The sequence below is a fragment of the Rhynchophorus ferrugineus genome, unplaced genomic scaffold, assembly GCF_030347505.1.
Source record: "Rhynchophorus ferrugineus isolate W39M unplaced genomic scaffold, kcgeb_rfMv2 rfM2, whole genome shotgun sequence".
NCBI lineage: Eukaryota > Metazoa > Arthropoda > Insecta > Coleoptera > Curculionidae > Rhynchophorus > Rhynchophorus ferrugineus.
In genome coordinates, this window is record NW_027472581.1 from 7083143 (window position 1) to 7089307 (window position 6165).

The following is a 6165-nucleotide window of genomic DNA, read 5'->3' on the forward strand; positions in this document are numbered from 1 at the left end:
TGCCCCACCCGGTAACTTAAGAACAAGTTTTTACACAACAAAAATCAGCGAGAGATCAAGAGAAAGATAGCCAAGTCCGCGATACAGGATTTAAATGAATTAATGAGTCAGAGGCACGAATGACATGCGAATGCAGAGGCAGTAACAAACCACCGTCATTAGAAACCAATTGCATCGCATCGCCCTCAATCGCCGAGATCATTAAACTCTACCGTTAATTATACGAGAGATAGAGCAAATATAAACAGCAACAAAAATCGAAACACCTTTCCAACAGCGATTCCCGAGATAGATTGACTAATTAAGGCCGACCTACGCCGCCATCGAGAAATTAATGTGACTGGTACGTCGCCATCTTTAAATCTAAGGAGGGATAAAAATAAATATTAAAAATATATTAGCCAATAACTATGTCATGAATAGAAATGAAGCGGAGAAGAAGAGATGTTTATTACCGACAGTTTAATAAAGTTATTGTGTATTGCTTTACGCACGTTTCATTAGCATAGTTAGTATCATCAGGAAATGACTAGTTTCTTCAGTTTCCGCTCTATTTTGTATGTTTTATGTGCTAATTCCATTGTAGTTATTAAGTTTTAAATATAAATAAAACTGAAATTGATTAGTTTTCTATTTATTGGAGCCAAATAATACATGTCGTTAAATATTTAGCGTGGTACTTAATAGTAAAGGCTTTATGTTTTATGTATGATTTTATGTTTTAATTACATTATGGTTATTAACTTATAATTTGATAACGTTACTATTTCAACCAACTATTTATTAGATGCTTACATGTAACAAGTCCATTGAAAAGTCCCCAGCCTACCATAGTAAAACACATATTTTTGTAAAATTAGTTTTTTTATTCGCATAATTACTGATTATAGCGACCTTCCAACTTTTTGATACCATTTTTGTAGTACGATTTGTCTTTTGCTTCAAAATAGGCTTCAGTTTCGGCGATCACCTCATCATTCGACAAAAATTTCTTCCCGGCGAGTATTCTTTTGAGATCTGAGAACAGGAAATAGTCGCTGGGGGCCACATGTGGAGAATACGGTAGATGAGGAAGCAATTCGAAGTCCAATTCATGGATTTTTGCCATCGTTTTCACTGACTTGTGACACGGTGCACTGTCTTGGTGAAGCAGCACTTTTATTTTCTTCAAATGCGGCCGTTTTTCGACGATTTCGTTCTTCAAATGGTCCAGCAACGCTGTGTAATAGTTGCTGTTGATGGTCCTTCCTTTTTCAAGCTAATCAATGAAAATTATTCCATGCGCATCCTAAAATACAGACGCCATAACCTTGTCAGCCGATTGTTGAGTTTTCCCATGCTTTGGAGCGGGTTCGTATGCAGTCCACTCGGATGATTGTCGTTCGGAGTGAAATGATGGAGCCATATTTCATCCATTATCAGATATCGACGCAAAAACTCGGGTTTATTATGCTTGATCATCTTAAAACACTGCTCCGAATAATCAACTCGTGGTTGTTTTTGGTCAAAAGTGAGCTCGCGCGGCACCCACTTTGCACAGAGCTTTCTCATACCCAAATATTACTGAATTATAGATATACACGTTCAGTTGATATCTTTAGAGTGTCTGCAATTTCATTCAATTTCAATTTACGGTCATTCAAAATTATTTTGTGGATATTTTTTAATATTTTCATCGGTACCAACCTCTTTTGGGGGTTCACTGCGTTCACCGTTTTCGGTGCTCATTTCCCCACGTCTAAACTTAGCATACCAATCCTTGATGGTTGATTTTCCTGGGGCAGTATCCGGAAACTCGGCATCAAGCTAAGTGTTTGCTTCAACTGTATTTTTTCCCTTCAAAAAGCAATATTTTATCAACACGCGAAATTCCTTTTTATCAATTTTTTTCACAATAACGTGTTTCATTCAAAATGTTATAATTCACAAACTAATGATCCGCCAGCTGTCAAATTTATACATGCATCTTTTGAGGGTTAGGGCTAACTAAAAAATATATATGGATTTAATTCTAGTAGCGCTATCTATGTTTCAGGCCGGGGACTTTTTAATTGACCTGTTATTGTTAACAGATGGCTAAGCTTTTATATCGACAATTTTGCAATAATTCGCTAAAGCTAGAGTCGTCTTCCTTTGCTGAACGGAAGATATTTTCTTGCAGACCCAATATATTATACTTTCAAATAAATATTTATACAATAAAATAGTAAAATACACACCGTCATTACTTTAAATGTATAATTAATTTGGTATTTGAAAGAACCCATCAATCAACCGGCCAAAGAAGTTTCTGTTTTATGGCTGTTAGTATAATGCCGTCTAGTGGTAAAAATATAATTTACGAGGTTGTATATCTATTAAAACGAATGCTGCGGGACATTTCCGCACTCGAAGTCGGTTAAATAATTTCTATTAACCTGGCGCAAGCCTCCTAAACGATTTCGCTCATATCCTACTACGGATAACAACCATTCCGGGTAAGAAGTAAGATAATTATGGGTCAGAACTGGACCACCCGGTTGGGTTCCGTGAAAACGTTATCATCGTCCTGACAAACATACTTTTCAAGAAACCAGCCGATCATTTACAGCAAAGAATTTTCTTACAATACAAATAAAATAACGTGGTAACACAAAAATAGATATACCTAGCATTTATTGATATGGAAGAGGCATTTTGCAGAGGAAGAAGAGAAACACTATGGCTAACAATAGATAAAGAGGTGCAAGTACTAAAATTGTAAATGTCAGGAAATATACGGGATAAAAACATTAAATCAGAAACCTCCAACATCCAAGTGGGACAAAGGTAAGGTGGAAGTCTCAAGATAAGTTCGCCTGTACGAGGGTCACTATTTGTATTTCGGGAATTGGCAACAGTGTTGTCGTGTGAGTCCATCTGACGGTTCCATCGTAAAGTTTGGCATTTTTGACGATATACGTACTCAGAACATTTTGTCACATGGGCGCTATTTGTTTATCTTACATTAAGTTGAAAGTTTCGTCTCGGCAAAAAAATGGAACTGAATCGTGAACATTTTCGTGCGATGACTTTTTACGATTGTCGACGTAGATTATCACAACAAGAGTGCATCAATCAACTTAATTTGACTTTTGGCGATAAAGCTCCATCAAAAAACACCGTGTGTCGCTGGTTTAGTGAATTCAATCGTGGTCGTAGTTCGCTGTCCAACGAGTTCCGTGAACGTCGTCTAAAATCGGCTGTTATGCCAGAAAACATCGATGCTGTGAGATTGAGGTATCCGTAAGCATTAGTTCCACCAGAATATATGCGATTTTACATGAACACTTAACTGTGTGAAAGTTATGTTTGCGTTGGATCTCCCACAATTTGACAATCGCTTAAAAAAAAAACTCGTGTTGATTGGTGAAAAGAAGTGCTTAAGGAATTCAATGACAGTGCTTCGAAAGACGTTTATAAGATCATGACAGGCGACGAATCATGGATATATGGATATGTCGACTGTATGGGTGTTCCGAGATGAACCAAATCCAACAAAAGCTGTTCGCGCACGAATACTTCAAAGAAAATGGTGGCCTGTTTCTTCGGGAAAACTGGTCATATTACAACAGTGCCTCTAGAGGCTCGTAAAAGAGTAAATTATGATTGGTACACAACCATTTGTTTGCCAGTAGTCTTCGGTGAAATAAGGAAAACAAACAAGAGACGCCGGTTTATTCTTCATCATGACAATGCGAGCTCCCACACATCGGCTCAAACAAGAGAATATTTGAGCACTCAAAACATCGAATTGATGGGTTATCTGCCGTACAGCCCTGATTTGGTACCCAATGACTTTTTTTTGTTCCCATCCGTGAAGAATAAACTACGTGGTCAACGATTTTCATCGCCCGAAGAAGCTATTGAAGCGTTCAAAAATCATGACATCAACACTTTGAAAATTGGTTTAAGCGTATGCAAAAGTGTATCGATCACCTTAAATTTTTTTTTCCTATTTCCGAAAAGTGACCCTCGTATAATAACAACACATAGACCAACACATACAGAAAATCTTAAATAGATGGCATATGGCAATAAGATAATATGAAATGACAATGAATAAAAGCAAAATGAAAATCATAGTTATGGGAAAAGATGTATATCTGTCTGAGGCTGTAGAAAACGTACAAGTAGCGGTCAACAAGATTTACAATTGGACTAAAGACAGGAAACTACAGCTTAATAGCCCCAAATCTGTCCATGATAATTTTGCGTTGCGGCGAAATGACAAGAACCTAATTATATGATACTTGATTCGTTGAAATACCTCAGAATATATCTCGATGGTATGTTAAACTGGAAACATCATGTAGACAAAAATCAGAGCAGATTAGACTCAAAGTCAAGCAATCATACTTGTTAGTCGGAAGATACTCTCAACTTGACCTAAAATCAAAGAGATTGGTTTATCATAAACTAATATAATCATAAAGCTAATTTTGACCTATGGGGTGCAAATATGGGGTTGCACTAAGACATCAAACCAACTAGTAAACCAACGTATCCAAAACACAGTTCTACGATTAATTACCAATGCTTATAACTACGTAACCAACGAAGAGCTGCATAGATGCACATTCAAATGAATACACGAAGTGATCTAAGATTTTGCCTTAAAACCTTAAATAAAGTTGTTAAATTACAGCAACGTGGAAGCAATCTAGCTACTAGACAACACGCAGGAAATCAGAAGATTTAAGCGAACCAAACTACACTAATTTGTTTAGAATACACTTATACAGTATTTTCAACTTTACCTTATGTAGATTAGTTTTATGTTAATTTGGGATATACATAGTGATGTATTAATCCCGTACTCGCCTTCCTTTGTGTATTAATACGAGTATAACAGAACAGAAGTAATAAATTAATTTGCAAATTAAGGTTGTACTAAGCATATATAATTAAAAATATTATAAAAAAATACATATTTGTTTTTAAATGTTTCAATAAAAAAATATTGTAAAACTAAGTTCTAAATATTGCGAGAATAACTAAACGAATACGGCAACTGCATTAATAAGTACCGTTATATTAAATCAAATTTAATTTGGCGAAACACCGTATAAAAACCAAGACAGAATTCTAAAACCGATTCATAAGATATTAGCCTTGTTAACGAAGTCCAAGCAGAAAGGGCCAGATGGATAAAGCTAATATAATTTTATTAAATATACTATCAACTAGATTTACATACCAATTAAAAACGAAAAACTTTTAATATAATGTTGGGTCTTGATACTGCAGTTCATAAAATCATTTATAGAATAAAATGGGTACTTACTGGCTTAGTATTACGTCCGAAGATGACCGAATAATTCTTATTAACATAGAATTATCTTAAATGTACTCGGCAAAATACTGGTTACGTTTTATTTTACTTAGTGTATTATTTTATCTTTGAATATGTCTGTCTTTTAATAGTGCCAAGTTGCTGTGACTGCAACATATGCTCAATTATTCTGTCCATAACAATGTTAATAATATATAATCACTTAAGAATATGTTTTACTAAAATTATCAGGCAAATTATTTAAAAATAAGCAGCAAAAAACATATTTTCTGCATTTTTCGTTGGGGGGAAATTCGTTTTTCGATATTGGCATACCTGTTATCGATAAAAATACATATACACATAGAATACATATAGAATTTTAGTTATTTTAAAGAAAAATTACATTTTACACTTAAATGTCAAAAAGGCGGAATACGATTTTACGCAACATAATAAAATATGTCTAAAATTAACGATTAAAAGTTTTTGACAATATATAAATAGTGACAGAGAGAAAAATAAATGTCAAACCAAGTATTTATTAAAAAGGTCGTGGGAAATTCGATTTTCAATATTGGCTCACCACAATATCTATCAAAATACAAATAATCTACCAAATCTACATAATAATCTATAAAAAACAATAACTGTTTCAAGGTTATAAACGGTATTATAGCGATAAATTTCATAAAAAATTACGTTTTACATTTAAACTTCAAAAACGTGGATTGTTTTTTTTTAATAAACGTAATAAAATAACTACCTAAAATGCGTCTATTACAATTAATGACCAAAAATGTTTGACAACATATGAATAATGACAGCGACAAAAGGAAATGTCAAACCAGGTTAATTGTTATTCAAAAGAA

At 34.3% G+C, this 6165-nt stretch overlaps 1 protein-coding gene across 3 annotated transcripts in view; it reads right to left on the minus strand.

Annotated features, from left to right (window-relative positions):
• mthl1 (adhesion G-protein coupled receptor methuselah-like 1) overlaps window positions 1–6165 on the minus strand; it is a 454070-nt gene that overhangs the window by 11987 nt on the left and 435918 nt on the right. The gene's annotated exons all lie outside the window — the stretch shown is intronic.